The sequence below is a fragment of the Mercurialis annua genome, linkage group LG2 (genome assembly GCF_937616625.2).
Source record: "Mercurialis annua linkage group LG2, ddMerAnnu1.2, whole genome shotgun sequence".
In the NCBI taxonomy this organism is placed as follows: Eukaryota; Viridiplantae; Streptophyta; class Magnoliopsida; order Malpighiales; family Euphorbiaceae; genus Mercurialis; species Mercurialis annua.
The window spans coordinates 50,913,789-50,936,229 of record NC_065571.1 but is presented as its reverse complement, the minus strand read 5'-3'; the positions used below and the strand labels follow the sequence as shown (position 1 = coordinate 50,936,229).

Below are 22,441 nucleotides of genomic sequence, written 5' to 3'. Positions count from 1 at the left end.
TCCAGTTTTTATTAAACTTAATCTGAATAAATAATTTTGATAGAGATTATTATTATTATTATTATTATTTTTATTATTATTATTATTATGCATTTTCTCATATCCATACATACCATTGATAAAAGGAATAATTATAAATATAATAATATTAGTATTTTTATAATTATAATACTAATTTTTAATTTTATCAGTCCAAATGTCAATTTTTGATTTTTAATAGTTTAAATTATAAATAACATGTGTATATAATTTTACTAATACTAGTGTCGCTTTACGTGTTTTACACGTGACTCGTAGTTTGACTCGTCAAATAATTATATTTATATTGAATTTAAAAAATTATATTTATATTTAATTAATAATTATTTCTATAATTGCAAATTGTATTTAAATATAAAATATCAAATGATTATTAAAATAATAGTTAATTAGGAATAGTTTATCTTTATAGAGATTTTAAATAAAAAAATATTAAATAATAATTAAATTAGTAATTTATTAGAAGTAATTTATTTTAATTAGAATTATAGATGATTAAATGTTAATTTTATTATGTTTTAGTATTTAATGAGTAACCTTCCATTGTTGAAAATAAAAATTGGGTTATGAAAGTATAAAAGACAAAATGAACGAAACCGAAGTGTTAAAAGCCTGTAGTTCAACAATATAAAACTTTTTAACCCATAAATTAAGAAATTTAACGATATTAGGTTTCATTAAGGGTATAATTATTAAGAAAATAATAAAATGAATTGTAATTAAGTACAAATTTAATTTAATAAAAAAACAACAATTTCAATATAAAAAGTAAGACTGACCGTAGTAATTGAATCATTGCTGGTTAGGATTGTCTTTTTTTCCTAATAGAAGCATAATTGGGTTAGGTTAGGATCGCTTTTTCTTATTTACAATAATTTTAATTTTAATAATAAAAACTATAATACTTTAATATAAAATGAAAAGATTATATAATAACGAGTCATTTAAATAATCCTAACGTACTATAATTTTAACTTAAACAAAAAATTTAAAAGTTATTTTTTAAAATATTATATTCAATAATCTAAATAATATTTAATATATATAGCGGGTCATATATTATGTATTATACTATTAATTTAAATAAAAAAATAAATTATAAAAGTAATTAATTAAAAATTTAATTTAAATAGGAAAAGCAAATTTAACTACTTCAGAATTAAATATATATAAAATAGATGTTAAGTATAACTCTAACAATAAAAAAACAATAAGATGTTTTTTTCAATAATTGCATTAAGTTACAGTCATATTATCATTTGTTAAGCAGTAAATTTGAATAATTGACTATACACTTTTTTCTTTTTATTATTGCCGAGCCAAAAAACAAAATACAGTTATAATATATAGATATGTAGTTGATAAACACAAATGTACAAGTTGTCAAATATTTGTAGAATCCAAAAGACCAAATATATTTCCAATTTCATGATATTTAAATAATTTGTTTTCTAAAAATAGACTTTTTTAAAAATACTTTTAACAACATATTAGTAATTTATTAAAGAATACTATTATAGTATTGATAATTTAATTATAAGTTTTTAAAAACTTGAAAATCTTTAATAAATTAAATAATAATCATTTATTATATTCAATTACTTAATTGTTGTATATATATATATATATATATATATATATATATATATATATATATATATATATATATATATATAACGAGTCATATAGGTATCAATCACGTCACATAGAATGGTAGGGTTTAATTTTAGTATAGAAATATGAATAATTTTTTAAATATAATCTAATTAAAAAATATTAGAAAATTTAAATATCAAATAAAAATTAAATAATTCATTTAATATACATAACTGGTCATATAAATGTCGCCATATATATATATATATATATATATATATATATATATATATATATATATATATATATATATATATATATATATATATATATATATATATATATATATATAACGAGTCATATAGGTATCAATCACGTCACATAGAATGGTAGGGTTAAATTTTAGTATAGAAATATGAATAATTTTTTAAATATAATCTAATTAAAAAATATTAGAAAATTTAAATATCAAATAAAAATTAAATAATTTATTTAATATACATAACTGGTCATATAAATGTCGCTCACGTGCGTAGCACGTGGCGAAACGCTAGTTTAGTAATATATTAAGAAGAGCCCCCCCTCCCCCCAAATCAGTTCTCTTATATATAGTACTAGCCAGTGTTTTAAAAACCGAACCGGTGGCCGAATCGGTGACGCCACCGGTTTCCGGTTCAACCGATTGAACTGGTTCAATGACCGGTTCAACCGGTTTAAAAAATTTAAAAAAAATCTGATTCACCGGTTTTATACCGGTTCAATCCGGTCCGATCCGGTTCAACATCCGGTTTTTTATCGGTTCATTCCGGTTCAACCGATCCAACCCAGTCCAACCAAAAGATCCGTTTTTTCAAAGTTTCAGACCGGACCACTGGCTGGTTCGCGATTCAACCGGTCCGACCGGCCGGCCGGTTCGGTCCGGTTTTTAAAACACTGGTACTAGCGATTCGTCACGTGCTACGCACGTGAGCGAATAAATGTCCCGATATATATATTAAATATTAATAAAATTAGTAAATATTATAATTTAGTTTTTAATAAATTATTTTTTATTTAATTTAAAACGGTAGCACGTGAGTTATAGTTTTATAACCCGTTAATATATAAAATACGATATATTAATTTTAAATATGATATATTTTAGTTTTTAGTTACGTGCTATGCACATGAGCAATATTTATATGACCCGTTATATATAATATATCAATTAAACTATAAATATAATATTAATTTTAAACAAGTTATTATAAATTATTTTATTAGTTGATTTTTTTAAAAAATTCATTGTATAAGTATTATTTATATATTATTGTGATTTATTGTATTGTCCATTTTAATTTCATATTTATGTGAATATCAAACATGTTTTTTTTGGTGTGGATTAAATAAATAAAATTATAATATTATAATGGTTTCTTTAGCTTAGGTTTAAACCTTTTCATTAATTAATTATTATTATTTTAATTATTTGTTGTGAATTTAGAATTTTTTTTCCATATGGCTTTAACTACATTTCGGAAGAAACAAAATTAATGTGATTCCTAATCAGATGTAACTTTCTAACAAATCACTCCGACTCGTGTTATATTGAAATCATATGTATTGTTAAGCTAATAACAAATACTACTATTAAAACTTCTTCTTTTTTAATTAAAAGATAATCATTTTCTTTTCAGTTTTCACTATTTTCAAAAACATAATATTTTACATTGATATTTCAATTATCTAGCGATTACAGCCTAAGTCTCCTATTATATTAACTTTAATATTAAACTTTTTTTCAATATTAGATTCTTACAATTTTATATTCTAATTCAATATTAGACTTCTATTCGATATTAAACTTCTATTCAATATTAGTCAGATTCTTACGTCAATATTTTATATTATATTACCCAAATTAAACTCTGATTTGGCGTTGTTTAATATAAATTGGAGTTAAACTCTTTATTGATATATCATATATTTATTTATATTATCTTTATTACTTAAATTTCTATTTACTTATTTTATCCTTAATGAAAACTATTATCGTAATTTTACATGTCCCCTCTTTCCACATATAAGATAGTTATAGATAGCTAGATATTACAAATTAACATTTGGGATTGAAAAAATTAGAAATTGCTCCCTCCGTTCCAATAGAATTGTCCATTTTGAGAATTTTTTTTATCTTAAAATTCTTGTCCATTTTTAAAAGTAATAATTTGTACACTCAATTTTTTTATATTATCACTATTTAAAATCCACTGATGAGTAAATTAAAAATAAATTGTAAGTGAATTCTATATTAAATAAAGATATTAAAAAAAATAAAAATAAAATTTATAAACAATGATTGTTTTTTTTAAACTGTACGATAAGATAAAATAGACAATTATATTGGAACGGAGGATAAGGCAATTTTATTGGGATGGAGTAAATAGTACTCCCTCCGTCCCGTTTAAGAAGGGACAAATGACTTTTTCACATATATTAAGAAAGCATTAATTAATATAGTGTTTTCTTATTTTATCTCTATTTATGATAGTGTTGTATTTTGTGTATAAGCTTATAGTCATTAATTATGGAAAGAGAAAAGGAGGTAAAAAAGAAAAATTCATATAAATTGGCACAAAAAATACAATGTGGCCTTTTTAAATAGGACAAATAAAAATGGGATATGTCTCTTTTTAAATGGGACGGAGGGAGTATATTATAATGAAAATCTAACAAAAATACCATAAAACTAATTACCATTTTCACACTTTACCAAAAAATTAGAATCTTTTCATCAACACCATTTTTTTAGAATTGTTTCATCAACACCATGTGTTGATATTAGCAAGTCAGCAGGTGCACTTGATGCACCTGTTGACACGGGAGTGAGCAGGTGCACTATGCAAGTAGGTGAACATGTGCACTTGCACATGCTCACACAAGGAAGTTAGCAGGTGCACCAAAGACACCTGCTCATTTTAGGACTGATCCGTCCTTTCATTTTTTTTTTTAAAATAAAATATTTTAATTTAATTTAAAATTATTAAATTTAATTTTAAAAAATTATTTTAAAATATGAAAATATACAGATGATATAATTTTTTAATTATCAAATATATTATTAATAAATACCGAATACAGATGTGATTTATCAAATATGTATTAAAAATGATTTTATTAATTATTTATCGAATATTGTTCATACATACCGAACACGGGTCTAATACATGAATAATATACTTCTCATGTATAAATTATGTATCGAATACGTATTAAATATATATTAAAATACATATGTAATACATGTAATAAAAATTTGATACGTCGCAAAATGTATCAAATATGTATAAAAAATAAATGTAATAAAACTGTATCTATCATGTATCTATTTAAATATATATCGTGTATAAATTTAGTAAGAATGTAGCTATTATGTATATTTAAAAATATTTAAAAATATATCTATCGTGTATAAATTATGTATCAACGATGTATCTATTAAGTACATTTAAAAAATTTATCTATCATGTTTAATATATTTTTTAATAAATATCACGTATAAATTATGTATCGAAAATGTATTACTTATGTATCCGAGATGCATCAAATATATATCGGAGATGTATCAAATATTTATCGAATATTTTACACTTATACTCGTTTTTTTTTCTTTCTTCCACCTTGGATTTCCAGTCAAATCATGGAAACAAACCGATTAAATAATATAAAACAATAAATATAATAATACTAATTATAAGCTTTTTTAAATTTAGAAACGAGCCAATCAAATTAGTTAGTTCATTCAATTAATGTATCAAATATGTATCAATCATATATAAATTGTGTATTAGAGATGTATTAAAAATATATTCGAATTACAATTAACTATAGTCGATTAGAATTCAATAAAAAATGTATCGGAGATGTATCCATTTTTAAAAATATAATAACAAAACGATTGAATTAGTCAGTTGATTTAATTAAATCGATAAAAAAATAAAAAAAATTGTCTGAACGATCTAAATTATATATCAGAGATGCATCATATATGTATCGGAGATGTATCGAATATGAATCCAAATATGTATCGCAAATTTCACTACAGTCGTAAAAAAAATAAGAATAAAAAAAGTAACATCGCCATTCTCATATTCACTAGCAAATTAAAAGTTATTTTCAATAAAAATATTGAATTTTAACTAAAAGTGACCTAATAACTAAACACAAGAAAAAGTGTTTGAACGATCGAATATATATCATGTGTCGAAGATGAATAAAATATTTATCGAAAATGAATCAAAGATGTATATTGAAGATGTATCAAATATGTATCGGAGATGTATCCATTATATAAATAAAAAGAATCAGATTATAATTAAAGTCCAAAAAAAAAAAAACATGGGCGTTGCTTGGCTGCTGAGATAATTATGGAAATATAGAAGAAAAGTTCAAATTTTGGTATTATGGGTGTTTTTATTTTTAACTTCAAATATTTGAAGATGGACCAATTTTTGATATGTATCGGATATGTATCGTATATGTATCGGAGATGTATCGTATATGATCGGTGCTGCATTTGTGTAAATTATATGTTGACTTTCTAACTAATTCCTCTTTCGTTCTTTTTTCTTTCTTTCTAATTTTGTTGTATTATAAAAATCAAAACAAACAAATTAACTAAACACTTTTCAAATTTTCTTGACTGGCTTTAAGTATCTGTTCCAATTTTATATATATTATAGAAGAATCAAAACTAGGTGGCCATATTTTTCGCTGCTTCTGTTCCTAATCAGTTGAAACTCTCTGCTTCCATTAATCATAATTTGTAAGAATTAAATTCCTTTCTTTTTTCTTTTTTATCATTTGTATTATTGGATCAAACAATGATCTTTTTTCTTATATGATCTTGCTAAAACATATATTCTTATTTTTATAGCGCAGCATTTTTTTCCAAAATGCAATAACCACCTCTGATCTCCAGCGCTCTCATACCCAGATCTGTCATCGTCGTTTACGAGCAACCTTCGTCGTCTCCTCTAAATCTGCCATTTTTTCTTCAACGACTGTTGTCGTTGCCTCTTTTTATTGTCTACCATTGAATATGCCGTATGGTGGTGGTGCGGTTTGTTGCTCCCGGTGATGTTTGTTGTATATGAGAACATTATCAAGGATTAGACACAGGGTAGAAATTATGTTTGGTTAATTAGGTAAAAGAAGAAGCCACGTGGGGAGCTGAGGGTAGAGATAGTAAAAGAGGAATGAGGTAATATATTGGTGCACTTAAAGAAATAAGGTGGGACACGTGTAAGATTAGGAGTAAGATGGTATGGGTGAAAACAAATAGAGAATTTTGGTATTAATGTTAAAATAATTGTACAGATGTGAAGTCTATAAGTTATTTTGTATTTGATGAAAAAGACATGTGTTTTGTTGGTTATTTTGTTATTTTTTCTATTATAATTATAAACACGCTATGTTTTTAAAAATATTTCAATCCATGACCTCACGATAACGATGTATTATCTATCCACGCTTATTTCCCGCTGTCCTTCGATTTATGCTCGTATTCCTCCACGATCACCCTCTTCTCACCGTCAGATGAAACACAAATCCAATGGCTCTTAACTTCTTTGCACACTTCCCTTTGCAAATTCTCTGACTACATCGCCAAAAAATGCACGGTCTCTGAAATTAACTGTGGCCGCCGTCATCACCGTCTTTCCCTTTATTTGCTGTCGCCAACATAAGTGCATGTTGCCGCAAATAACTGATTCGTGTCAGTCTGTTGTGTCTTTTCCCTGACTCTAAAGATTTTAGTTTCTTTCTTTTTGTGTCTTAACCCTAATTGAGCCCAAAGTAACCGAAATTTTTTGAGTCTCCACACAATGAAAACAAATGTTGCAGAGACGATGGAATCATCCATGGATGGACCATGAATGTTTTGCTATCAACCATGGAGAAATTCAGTAACCGTTTTCTTCAACAGTTAAAATAATATCTTTAAGAAGGAAGCAACATAAAGATAAGTACTTTTATTTGTTTTTTTCTCCTTTTTAACTTAAATTTTGTGTTATCAATAATATTTGTGTAGTATTAGTTTAAGATTATTGAATTGTCTGTGGACTGATAATCAACATCACTGCGAATTTGGTTATCTAAAGTTCATTAACATCTTTGATTAATTCTCACGCATGTTTGCATGTCAAAGGCAAACAACGGTTTTGCACAGTGCAAGTAACTGTCTACATAGAGACCGATTCTATTAGAAAAATAATATGTTTACATATCTCATAACATTGAATTGCATGAAATAGTAGGTTTGGTAAGATAAATTGATGGTGATGGAAAATATATAGAGATAAGAGAGCAGTTATCCAGCACAGTCACCGTACCGCCACCACCATATTATTTACCCCATGTTTGCATGAAACGCCACCACCATCATATGTTTACAGTAACATTGAATTGCATGATTCACTAACTATATCGTGGAAATTCCTGCCACCTCTCTTCAACAATTATTTACAGAATTATCATAGTTATTCGTTCAATAATGTACAATAACCATATTTTTAAGAAGTACGAAATTGTAATTATAGCAATAGTTTTCGAAATTGTATGACTGTAATTATAGAATAAATTATTAAAATTTATAGTTTTAAGTTTGTGTTTTTTAGTTTTATATAAATATTTTTTATGGTGTCTTACAATTTTTTTTATTTTTATGGATATTTCAAAATTATGAAAATGCGATTGAAGACAATTTTTTAAATGTCTTTCATCCTTGTTTCCTTTTATGAGTGTTTCTAAATCAGTCTAAATATTAAAAAATAATATTAATTTAAATTATAATTGTTAATATTTTTTTTACTCTTCATCGTCAATTAGTGGTACTTTTCTACTATCAGATAAGATTAAACTGGATCTTTATATTATTATTTAATTTAAATTATCAAGTATGAGCTGTTGCGTCTTGTTCTGAATTATCTCGACACTTTAGTTCTGCGCTTTACAAAATCAAGGTAACACTTATATCACTTTAGTCGCTACTACGTAATTTCCATTTATAATTTTTATAATACATTGTTGTTGTTCGTTTATTTATATATTATCATCGGCTAAAAAAAATCTCTCACTACAACATAATATCCTTCTATAAAATTTATATTTTCTCACAAAAAAAAATATTTTCTGTTAATTTTAATTATTTTTTGTCTTCGAACAAAATAATAATACAATGCAAGAAGAACAAGCAACCAATTCAATCCCTTCTAGCAGTGAAAGATCTTCCAGCTCTTCATCTTAAAGTCAAACAAGGTTTAATTTCAATTTGATCCCTCTATTTTCTCTTTCTTGTCTTAATTTTTTGTTAGATTTTAAACTTTGATTTGTGCTTTTGAAATGGTTCTTTCTAAGAATTTGGTTCTTTTTAAGAATTTGGTTCTGGGTTTAGTAAATTGCATAATTTTGTGTTTTGGGTGAGGTTTTTTTTTTTTGTCAAATAAAAATTATACTAAAGCAGCAAACTTACATTGTTATGAAAAAAATTGTCCGCCAAAGCTTTAATTAATGAAAGATTAATAAAAAAATATACGGATATTTTAACTATTTTGTGGGTCATTCAACTATACATTCGCTTAACAAAAATTAAAAACAATTATAAGCGAATGGCATATGATATAACAATATGAATTTTCTCTGACGATATAACTTTTCTTTAGCTCCCTAATATCAAGCGATTTTATAACTGAAAACCAATAAATACAATAATAAATAATAAAATTCAAAATAATATACATAAATAATTTTTATCACATAAATACGATGATTAAGATTGAATGTTTTTTAAATTTAATTTTTATCAAATCAAGTGATAAACACATTCATTGATATACCTGTACTGTACATAACTTATAAATTAGAAAAAAAATTATGTAAAAAATAATTAAGTATTACATCGCTTGGATTTAGCAATATAATCATGGAAGGTGATTGCTTAAAAGTGATCTATGCAACACATAGTAAAAAGGAGACTCTTAATAATAAAAGACATAATTATTGATATCGTTCGCTTATTATAGTCCACTTATTAAGCGAGTATGTAATTGAATAACCCATAAAGTGGCTAATAACTCTTTATATCCTCCTTTTTAAGAGTTATTTAGTAAATTCTGTTAACTACAACATCTATCGCTGAGAAACATTATGTATTTCTATTTTTTCAAATCAATAGAATTGTTAGTTTGACATAAAAAAAATTAACTTCATTTACAATTAAAAGATCATTCCGTTTTTCGAATTAGTAGGAAGATAGCTTAAAAACTATTAGTTAAATAATTTAAGTCAATTATTCTCCTACTGAAATTGATAATATTAATAATAGTATTAATAATGAAAAAAAAACTCAAACTTGAAGTATTACTATGTGATTCATAACCAACATGTTCATGAACGCCAATAAATGAAACTTGTTGTGGTCGGTGGAAGTACAAAACTACTACCTGCAACACCATTTACCCAAAAAATGAAGTAGCAAATTTAGTGTTATTGTCTTGAAGTGTAGAAAGATTAAAAACTACGATAACAGGCAAGAATTCACCTAGAGCAGCATCTACCACACACGATGTATGCCTGAGATCCCATTTATTTAAGTAATCTCTATATTTATTTGGCCAATCAGGCTTGCTAGCCCCGGCTCTAGATGGTTTATGATCAAATGTAATCAAGTTCCGCAGCTTTGATTCATCTACTGTACTAATTTCAAATTGTTGAGGACATAAGTTAAGACGATGATAAACTAAGTAGTTCAGTCCAATTAGAATTGTTCGAGAATCGAACATTTTTAAGGGTGCATTTGTATCGTTACGATCAAAATATGACCTCCATTTGATCTACAAACATTAAAAAGTTGCGAGTTCTAAATAGTTTTTTGTACCTTTTCAATCAAATCATTGCATTTATGTACTTCTTCGATAGCCTCCTCTAACACCTTTTTAAAATCGATACCAATATATATGTGCTTAAATTTGTGACCACTCAATTAAGAACGGAACCTGTTGAGACAACTTAATTGGAATCTTCTGAGAGGACATAAGAGTGTGGATGCCAGATAAGACAAGCGCTCCATCAAAAACAACTAGTGCATCATAAATAGGCTAGTTGTTAAGTTCAAGTAAAGAACAAGTTAGTTGAAAATTTGAACAAATAAAAAAACAATTAAAGAATTAGAAGATAATTTTTTTTTTAAGCAACCAAACTTCATTCTAAAAAAAATTCTTTTCAAGTCTTGTACTTCTTATCAAACTAAGAAGTTGAGCCAGCGATGTAGCTTCCCAAGCATAATATTTATCGAATTCATCGATTTTCTCTAAGAATAGTAGATAAATTGTTGCTATTGTTGTACTTGATGAACTTGGAAAAATGAAATAGTTCATAAAGTAAATAATGTAGGCCGTAACATAATGTAAAAGCACTTCATCATCATTATATGATGTTTTTCGGAGCATTTTCTAATTTACTTTGAGACCAATTATATCAATAAAAGTTCCTTTAGGACTTACACAGTTCAATAGTTTTATACACGCATCATTTAAATAAGTTTTTTCAGAAATCACAACTGGTTTTCCATCAATTGGGTGGCCTGATATATAATGAACATCCTCAAGTGTGAGGGTTAGAACATTTTCCCTTTGGTTAAAAAAATATTATCATCGTCATAAACGAAGGTTGAACAAACTTAAAACAACAGTTTTGGGAAAATATTAAAAAACGAAACGTTGCCAAGTTTAGAAATGCTCAAATGTTATATTCTATTAGCAACCTTTTTATCTGGGATTCAACGATCCGGATAAGAAAAATGGGCATGGGATCTTATCTGCGTAAACCGAAGAAAAAATATATAGAGTATTAAAAAATATATAAAAATAATTTGTATTTGAAACACAGAGACGTTTAGAGGAGAAAGAAAGTAGGAAAGTAGAATTGGAATTAGAATTGGAGTGTTGATTTTAGAGTTTATTTTTTCAACTAAATTTCGATACTGAAAAGAGGATTAAGAACTTTTGATGTCCAAGAATTGGTTGCGGGGCCTGATATTAAAAAATGTAAGGTTCTATTTTCATACCATTGTAGCCTCGTTGTTATGAGGGTGGAAGCACAACTATAAATGGTATGAAAATAAAACACTGGCATGAGATATATAAGTGATGTTTTTGGAAAAAAAACGATCAATTCACCTCCTCAACTTGACACAAAAATCGGTCTAAAATTAGAAACATCCGTAAAAAATACCCCCTCAACATGGCACCCTAATTAATTAATTAACATAATACTTTAAAACCTAATTAGACTAGTTCGCCACCGGTAAATGTAAATTCAATTCCTGCAATTCACAACGCGCACCATCAACAACAATTGCATAGCTAGGACCAAGAAATGATCAAGACATATTAACAGCAAAGGATGGAACTTGTGATAGACGAACAACTGCTGCGTTTGAAACGATGGCTGGGAACGTCACAGCAACATTATGGAACCGGCGATGGACAATAGAACCTTACGTTCTTCAATATCATGCCCACAACGAATTTTTGGACATCAAAAGTTCTTAATCATCTCTTCAGTATCAAAATTTAGTTGAAAAATTTAAACTTTAAAATCAACACTCCAAGTCCAATTCAAGTTCTACATTTCCTACTTTCTTCCTCCTCTAAATGTTTCTGTGTTTCAAATGCAAATTATTTTTATATGTTTTTTTAAAGATCTCATGCCCACTTTTCTTATCCAGATTTTTAAATCCTAAATAAAAGGGTTGATAGAATACAATATTTGAGCATTTTCAAAATTGTAAACATTTTTTTAATACTTCCCAAAAGCTACAGTTTCAAGTTTGTTTAATATTTGTTTGTGACGATGATAATATTTGCTCACCATAGGGGAAAATATTCTAACCCTCAGATTTTAGGATGTTCATTATACATCAGGCCTCCCAATTGATGGAAAGCTAGTTATGATTTTTGAGAAAACTGATTTAAATGATGCGTATACAAAACTATTGGGGTGTGTAAGTCCTAAAGTAACTTTTATTGATTATAATTAGCTTCTAAGTAAATTAAAAAATGTTTTTAAAAACATCGGATATGATGATGAAGTTTTTTTACTTTACGTTACGGTCTATATTATCTACTTTTATGGGCTTTTTCATTTTTCCAAGTACATCAAGTACAACAATAGCAACAATTATCTACTATTCTTAGAGAAAGTCGATGAATTCGATGAATATGCTTGGGGAGTTACATTACTAGCTCAACTTCTTAGTTTGATAAGAAATGCAAGAATTGAGAATAATTTTTTTTTAGCATGGAACTTTTTGGTTGCTTCAAGTAATTTTTTTCCTCTACTAATTTTTTAATTGTTTTTCCATTTGTTCAAATTTTCAAATAACTTGTTCTTTACTTGAACTTTAACAACTAACCTATTTTTATGATGCCTAGTTGTTAATGGAGCACTTGCCTTCTTTGAAATCCACACTTTTATGGTCCTCTCAGGAGGTTCCGATTGAGTTGCCTCAGTAGGTCCCATTCTTAATTGAGTGGTCACAAATTTTGCATGCACCACTTAAGCATAGATATATTAGTATCGATTTTAAAAAGGTGTTGGAGGAGGCCATCAAAGAGGTACATGTAAGAATGCAATGATTTGATTGAAAAGATGCAGAGGACTATTTAGAACTCGTAGCTTTTTAATGTTTGTAGATCAAATGAAGGTCATATTTTGATTGTGACAATATAAATACACCCTCGAGGATATTTTATTCTCGAATAATCCTAATTGGACCGAACTATTTAGCTTATCATCGCCCTGACTTAAGACCTGAACAATTTGGAATTAGTATAGTAAATGAATTGAAGCTGCGGAGCTTAATTACATTTGATCATAAAAAATCTAGAGTCGGGCTAGCATGGCTGATTGACCAAGTAAGTATAGAGATTACTTAAATGAATGGGATCTCAGCATACATCGTGTGTGGTAGACGCTGCTTCAGGTGAGTTCTTACTTGTATTGTAGTTTTTAATTTTCTACACTTCAAGACAATAACATGAAAATTTGGTGTTTTTTTTAGTAACTGTTGTTGCAGGTAGCAATTTTGTGCTTCCGATGCCATAACAAGCTTTAGCTAATAGCGTTCATGAACATGCTGGTTATGAATCACATAGTAATGCTTCAGGTTTGAGTTTTTTTTCATTCTTAATATTATCAATTTCAGTAGGAGAACTTAAATCATGTAAACTAATAGTTTATAAGCTCTCTTCCTATTGATACAAGTAGCGGAATGATCGTTTATTTGCAGATGAAGTTAATTAGTTTTTTTAATGTCAAACTAACAATTATATTGATTTGGGAAAATAGAAGTACATAATGTTTCTCAGCAGTAAATGCTGTATATTTACAGAATTTATTGAACAACTCCTAAAAAGGAGGATATAAGGACTTATTAGTCATTTCATAGGCTATCCAATTACACACTCTCTTAACATGTGGACAATAATAAGCGAACAATATCAATAATTATGACTTTTATTACTGCCAGTCGTTTCTTCTTAATTTGTATTGCAGAGATCACATTTGAGCAATAACCTTCATTGATTACAGTGCTAAATTCAAGCGATGTAATACCTAAAAACCAATAGATAATAAAATTCAAATAATATGTATAAATAATACTAACCATATAAACATAATGTTGTTTTGAAACTGATTTTTATAAAATTAGGTTATGAACAACTTTATTTATATACATATACATAACTTATGAATTAGAGGAAATAATCTAATATAAAACATATTAATCTCATAAAGAATACTTTAACTTTATAAGGAGGACTTTAACCTCACAAAGATTACTTTAACCTCACAATGAGTACAAAACCTCACAAGAATATCTTAATCTCACAATGAGTACAAAATCTCATAAGGAGTATTTTAACCTCACATGAAATACAATAACCTCACAAGGAGTACAATAATTATGTAAAAACAAACTATTGTCAAATCCCTAATCAAATTTACACAAAAAAGGTCGACAACCATACCCACCTACTCTTCCAAATCCACTAATTAATTGATTCTTAATAGGATTTGCTGCATCTTCTTCTACGATTGATATCAAGTAGGTGTAGTTCTGAGGGGCACCCTCTTTCACTGGAAACTAGCATTCAAGTTCACTTACCAATCATCATAAACAATTGTAGATTTAAGGCATAAACACTAAATAGAAAATCTAAATAATGATTTAATAAAAAATTGTGATCTAACCTTAATAAAAGAATTAAAACCCACCAAAAATACCAAACATATGACCCAAAGTTTAGAACGAATTATAATTTTAGGAATAATTATCAATTACTATAAATTTAAAACTAGTTTTGATTCTTAACATATGAAATTGATATAAAAAAATGTTGTACAACAAATAATCAAAACTATACCCATCAACACTTCATTGCCAAGTTATGCAATGCAGAAATCAAAGAAAAAACAAATTTTGTATTTGAATCCAATTGAATGATGATCAAAAAACTAAAACAATGATTTTTTTTAATTCATGGACTAGAGGGAAAAGTTGTTTAAATGACTGAAAATTTAATAAGAAAATCCTCGAAATTAAAGTAAAAACTTTGTATCTGTAGAGATTTTATTAATTCATGTATTTAATTTGAGGATAATGTCCTTTCTAAGGGTTACATGCACCAAGGCAGCCGGTTGTTGAGGGTATTTTTAAAGTGATCGGCAATTAACAGTATCATTATTCTAGCGTTAATTGAAATCATTATGATGGTTAAAAGATACAGATGACAGCACCATAATACATTGATTTAGAAAAGAAGTAAATAAGAAGCATTTACCAGGCTTACCAACGAAAACGAGACAGATGATCAGCGGACCTTTGATAGTTTGATTGGAATAAGTTACTGGTTCCGACTCTTGAAGTGAAAGGAATGCCTTAATCAAAATTTTGGTTCTCTCTTCCGGCAAACAAGAACACACAATAGTTCACAGCGTAACTTTTAATTATTCATTCCGGTCACGTAATCACCAGAGCGTCTTTATCAACACGACCATCCACATCCATAACCGGACTCGCCATAGAAAGCGGCTTACCAGAGGCCGAAACATAATCGTATCAAGTGGAAAAATCGCAAAAACTGCCATAATCACCATCAAAATAACAACCGTCTTATTGTCTGTCACCGCGCCATAACAAGCAGTTGAACGATAAAAGCAAACAAATTGTCTGAACTTGGTAAGGGTTGGTTGGCGGTGGTTATTTTGATTTTGATATATGTTGTATGAGATTAATGAGATATTGTCCATGAAACTTGGGTACTAAATTTGCGATCCAACATCAACCGAAGCAGAGGTTTCAGATTCTCTCTCTTGCCAGAACCACCACTAGTTTGATCACTCGCCGGTGTTTTCCGATTCAATTACCGATATGTCACATGCAAGAGAAGTGGGGTGATCGTTGACGTCTCCGTGAATCCTCCAACATATAGTAAAGAACTGCGGCAGTTTCTGATGGATTTGACGGTGGTTCGATGAGGCTGACGATGGTGAAGAAAGACTATATTATCTTCATGTTAGGATCCTTTATTCGTATATCAATAACTATTTTTTTTAATGGGTATTTATTTTATAGTTCCAAAGATTGGACTTTTTGTTTAAATAACAAAAAAGTCAAAATTTTGAAGAAAATTTCACAAAAGTCCAACCCTTTCAAATTTATCCATTTTGTCCTGAAACGCGGGATTTTATTTTAATTATGTCTAGTTACGCGATTTTTCTAATTGAGTAGTTGGATATAATTGAAACGAAATCTTGCATTTCAGGACAAATTTGATAAAATTGAAAGATTTGGACTTCTGTGAAACTTTCAATAAAACTTGGCCTTTTTTAGTCATTTGGCTGACTTTTTTTTTCCATAAGTGATGTAGTTAATTAGTTAAAGGGAAAAGGGTCAGATACACCCCTAACGTTTGGCCTATGGGTCAAGTAGGCCCCCAACATTCGGAAAGGTGCAACTAGACCCCTCACGTTTTGAAAACGTTTCAATTTACCCCTTCACGCTAACACCGTTTCGTTTGTCGTCTCTTTTTGCCAGCGTGTAAATTTGCCTGCTGACATGGAATTAATTTTGGCCAAACGACTGCTGACATGGCATAAACTCATAGAATCACTGAAAATATCCCTAACCTTCTTCTTCCTCATTTTATCCCCAAATCATAACCCTAAATAATCAGACATGAATATAAAAGAACACATGGGACATTATGAAATCAACGGCTCCGACAATAGTTCGGAGAAGGGAGGCAACCACTCTGCAAGAACACCCATCCCATTCTCTGAGAGCAAAGCCTCTTCCTTTTATACTAAACAGAGTGCTAAATCACTAGCTGCTGACGCATCCGTAATTTATTTTTTGCTTATTGTTTTGTTTTGTTTGTTTGTTTGTTCTCTGAAAGGGTTGTTGGTAATATAAATGGTAGGAATGAAATCATTAGCTTCGCTAACAATTAGAGATGGGAAGTCAACCACCCTTAGAAACTGTTCCCAACTCACCAAAGCCTCATTCTTAAACTAACTTCTCAAAAATATCAATGATGCCTTTAGTATGAAGGCATAACTATAAGCATACCTTTCTCGGCTTGTAATCACAGCTGCAATCCTTTCAAGGAAGGCCAAGAAACGGATTATTAATAATGGAATTCTCTTCAAGTCACAAACGGCATATCATCATAGCCTTGCTGAGGCAGAGATTAGTTTTCTAATGTCATTTATAGCATTTTTGTTTTTATTATTTTCTCTGTTTCTTCAATTTAGGGTTATTATTTGGGAATAAAATGAAGAAGAAGAAGGAGGTTAGGGATTTTTTTAGGGATTCTATCAAAATATGCCATGTCAGCAGTCATTTGGCCAAAGAGATTAATCCATGTCAGCAGGCAAGTTTACACGCTGGCAAAAAGAGACGGCAAATGAAACGGTGTTAGCGTGAAGGGGTAAATTGAAACGTTTTCAAAACGTGAGGGGTCTAATTGCACCTTTTCAAACGTTGGAGGTTTACTTGACCTATACGCCAAACGTTAGGGGTGTATCTGACCCTTTTCCCTTAGTTAAATGATCTATATTGGGTGAGTTTCAATTTTGAATATCGTGTAGTTATTTATTGGTTTAGGGACTGTTTGGTTCAAATGAATTTCACGATTTGTATGGAATTTAATTGAATTTCTACGGAATATGTGCTTGGTTCAACTGAATTTTTACAATTTAAATTTATATTTGCATTCAAAACACAATATTTAATTTATTTTATTTTATTTAATAAAAAACCAAACACAAGAATTCATTTTTAAATGATTTTTAAATAAAATCCATCTGTTATATTGGAAAGTTTGTGAATTTAATTATGAGTTTTGGTTACTGTAAGATTGTTTAAACTGTGTAGAATTGTTGTCATACTTGTAATTTTACATGGTCTTGAAAGTGCCCATCGACAATGTTTGTAAAGATTCATCTTTTTCATATTCTTATTTCTGTTGAAATTTTTTTATTTTGCAATTGGATGTGCAAAAATTTCTATTGTTTAATCAAAATTGATGTAATTTCAGGTAAGGAGAGTGATGAGGAAATTCGGAGAGTGCCGGAATTCGGTGGTGAACCTGTCGGGACTGTTCGTGAGGCGGTGCTGACAGTGTTCAAGCTCTAGGGGAAGGTCAGAGTCGGAGAGAGGAAGGACTCCAGCTGATAAAGAAAACAAGAGGCTAAAGAGGTAAGAGTAATTTACGGATTTGACCCCTTTCTAGCCGTTTCTGGCGGGGCCAGCATAGCGTGTTCTTACCCGGGATAATATTTGGAGTTTAGGTTACTGAGGAATAGAGTTTCAGCTCAGCAAGCAAGGGAAAGGAAAAAGGCATACTTAGGTGAGTTGGAACTCGGAGCTTGAAGAGAAGCTTTCCACATTACAAAATGAGACTCACATGCTTAGACATGTATGTTGATTTTTCATCGCTATTACCATCATTATCTATATCGTCTTTCATAATACGTGCACTTTAGGTGTGGCAGGTTTCATGTTAAGTCGTATATGATGAATTTACGTTTCGTGTTACTTTAAGTCGTATGAGTAACCGTGTGCATAATCGAAAACTGTAACTGGCTATCATCCCGCATGTTTAAATTTTAGAGGTTCAAAGAAATGAAAATGAATGGTCATGGGCTAAAAATTGATGGGATATGTAGGTGAGTCCCCACATCATCCATATATGCAATTGTATTGTCATGACATTTTTCATTTGATAATTATTTTGGTAACTGTCTATGAAGATCAGAAAGCTTCGGCGTAAATGAAAACAAACTGGACCAAAATTTAATTTGGTTTATAAATATTCTGTTGGTGATGTCCAATTGCTATCAGTGTAATGTATGGGGCATACCGCATATGTTCATCTTCATCATCTTTGTCAATATTTTTGTCTGAGCCTCGGACTTGGCTGGTTTTCATATGCTATAAAATTTCCACAATACTAGTTACATATTAGCCTATGATACTGCACAACTGAGTCTCCTAAATTTTTTTACTAGCGGATTCCTTTGCAAGATTTATTCGGTGGAGTATTTCTACAACCTACATAGAAAACTGATACTTTCTATGTGAATTGCCTTTTATGAACTGCATGGAATCCCAGAAATGTCAAAGATTTAGCTAAGTGAGTTTGCTTGGTAATTGTTTACAGTTTCAGGTAGCGAAATGTATGATTAATTAAAACTGTATATAGTTGAAATGTCATTTAAGTAGGTATGCTGTTACTCAAGAATGACATAATTGAGTTGAAACATAAATGCAGTGAATTATGAGATACTTTTAAAGCTGCGATAACTTAAAATTGGGCGGTATTCTATTGCAGATATTGAAGAATACGACAGCGACCGGGAGAGGAGGCAGCAGCAGTACAAATGGAGATGGCTCTTTGTGAGAAACAAAACTAGAGTACAGTTCTTGCGAAAGAATACGAGTTTTGTACAATAAACTCGAAGCTTTGATCCTGATGCATGTGAATCACCACCCGAATTGTATATCATGCTTGTTCTTCGATCGGCTGGCTTTTAAAATCTGTATAGCATTTCGGCACGTGCTTATTGTGGAGCGAGGATGGCCCTACAAGATGTTTGTTTGATGATGGAATGGCATTTCAGCTGAGCTTTGTCTTGATAGGGCTGTTGTTCTTGTGTTGCTTCGTGATCCACCTCCAAATCTTGTTATGTTAAGTGCTGGTTTGCGTGATGAACCTGAACCAGCGCCGCTGTTGCCGGAAGCTAAACCGATTGAAATCACTCCGGTGGAAGTAACAACAGTGGAGGATGTGAAGGCTGATGTGGACAAAAAATTGCCAGTTCATGTTATGAGGGAGACTGGTCTGCTCACAAAAGAATTAAGAAAGTGCATCTTGAAACTCTTGAAAGAGTATAGAGAAGAACAAAGAGACCCACTGTAAGTGTTACAACATAATACTATTTCTTATTGGAATGTATGCCTATATTAAATGATTTGCTAGGCAAAAGTTAGTGTGGTTAACATTACATAAATTCATGTCGATCCTTGGAAAACTGTTAGATTTCTTCAATTTCGAACAAATAAGGTTCTGGAATTGTGTGTTCTATATGGATTTCCAAATCGTTAACAATAGAAGCCATTCTTCATAAACTAAGCTGTTGTGAACTTACTGTTGTCTCTTTCTACAATTTCTTTTTCATGCGTGTGGTATACCAACCTCAATGAACTATTGTTTCTAGATGAAACCAAGAATATGAAATGCTGATGTCTATCGAAGAACCTCATTGAATTACTATTAAAAGAGTATTTGTTATCTAATTTTGTCTATGTGCTTACCAAAATGCAGAATGCAATGGTTAGCAGCATTGTTCAAGTGACAAATCTGCCTCGAAAAAAAGTGGTTAAATGGTTTGAAGATAAACGCAACGAAGATGAGGTTCCTGAAACACGTCTCCCATATCAAAGATCTGCTCCTGAAGCTCTCTTCAAGTTGAAATTATCTGTGTATTTGTCCTTTATCAGATAGTGGAAATTGGGAGAACTCGTATAATATACCGTGTTCTTAGATCATCTTAAATGTTTTTTTTTTGACGAAGCTCTTTAGTATCTACTTTTGCACTCAATTAAAGCCACAAAATTCAGGCTTTTAGGTTGAGTTTGCTCCACTCGTAATTCTCTGTTCACATTTCAGGTACCTGTCAATGAAAATATCTTGGTTTGGTAGATTCTGTATAAAATATATGGACTTTATTTTTGTAATATTCATGAGTCATGACATATGCCAAATTTTAAAACCTATGTAAACTCTAATGAAAATGTAAAAACATCATAATATTCCATATGATGACCTTTTTCCTTAGTCCTTCCCTCGGCATTTTTCCTGTCTTCCTCTCTGTATATATATATATATGCTTGGAGTATTCATTTTTGTACACGGCTTCACAAACTGTAAAAACAAGGGAGACCGACTCACTGGTGACAGGCTCGAGAGTATGGCGACTTTGCAAAGGTCGAATAAGGTTTTCCGGAGGCAAGGTTCATCGGGTGAAATATGGGATGAAAGCTTTTTGTTAGGAAATGATAAGATAGATTACAGAGAGCTAAGACCATGTCAAAGTGGTTCGAACATTAGGAACATGGACTGTAGCAGCAGCAGCTCCATTGATGCACCCAGTTCTTGTCCTCGCAGCTTGTCAACGCCGGCAATGAAGCAAACTTCTTGTAAAGGCTCTGCCACCGAAAACCGTTCAGGTTTACCCATTCCGAAATCCCGGTCGGGAAATAGAAACCGGCTGTTAGGCATACTTTCCGGTCACAATTAGTGATCTTCTTCTGTAATCATTAGCATGTTGCTGCTGCTGCTTTCAACTATTTGTTCTTTATGTTATCTGCATACCATATTATTCATTATTTGTAAATTTCATCCTCATTAAATCCGAATAAATATTTTTAATAGAGATTGTTATTATCATGCATTGCTCATTTCCATTTTCTAAGAACTTACATATGCGTACCGACTGACTAAAGGACTAATTATAAATAATATCAATTTTAATGAATGAATTATATAAATTTTTTAATTTTAATAATTTTGAACAACAATTTTGAATTTCAGACAATTCACAATGCTTATTGATTTGTTGATATATTTTGCTGATGTGAATCCGAAAGATAAAAAATTTAACGACCATATTATATCAGTAAATACACACACAGACATCAATTTTAAACATCAATTTATAGTTTAAATTACCAGAAATTAAAAATTGATTTCTAAAACTAAACATTAGTCCTAATATTATAATTATAAAAAGAAAAATTATACAATACAACCGTTGGATTATATCATTCGTGCAATACCAATTATAGGTTAGCCAAGCAAACTATTATGAATGTTTATTGACTTGATATAGATACAGGTCAATTCTCTTAATAAAATGTAAAAATCTAAAGTTTTTATTTATAAGATTAATTCCAGATAAAACATATGATACCCACGTGAGAAACCAAATTAGGAAATTCTAGTACTATCCCAAATAACCCACTAGTACTACCAGCAAGCAGTATGGTTTCTAATCTTGCATCATTACAGTGCATGTCTGTCCCAAATTCATTATAATCCGTCCGATTAAAAACGATCTAACGAATTACATTCCTCCACGCTTACTTCCCACTATCCTTTGATTTACTTAATTCGTCATGGCTCATATTCGTCCACGA

At 29.7% G+C, this 22,441-nt stretch overlaps 1 pseudogene; it reads left to right on the top strand.

Annotated features, from left to right (window-relative positions):
* The first annotated feature begins 8,514 nt into the window (after nt 1–8,514).
* LOC126669685 (transcription factor HY5-like) lies at nt 8,515–20,982 on the top strand (annotated as a pseudogene).
* Nucleotides 20,983–22,441: the final 1,459 nt, after the last annotated feature.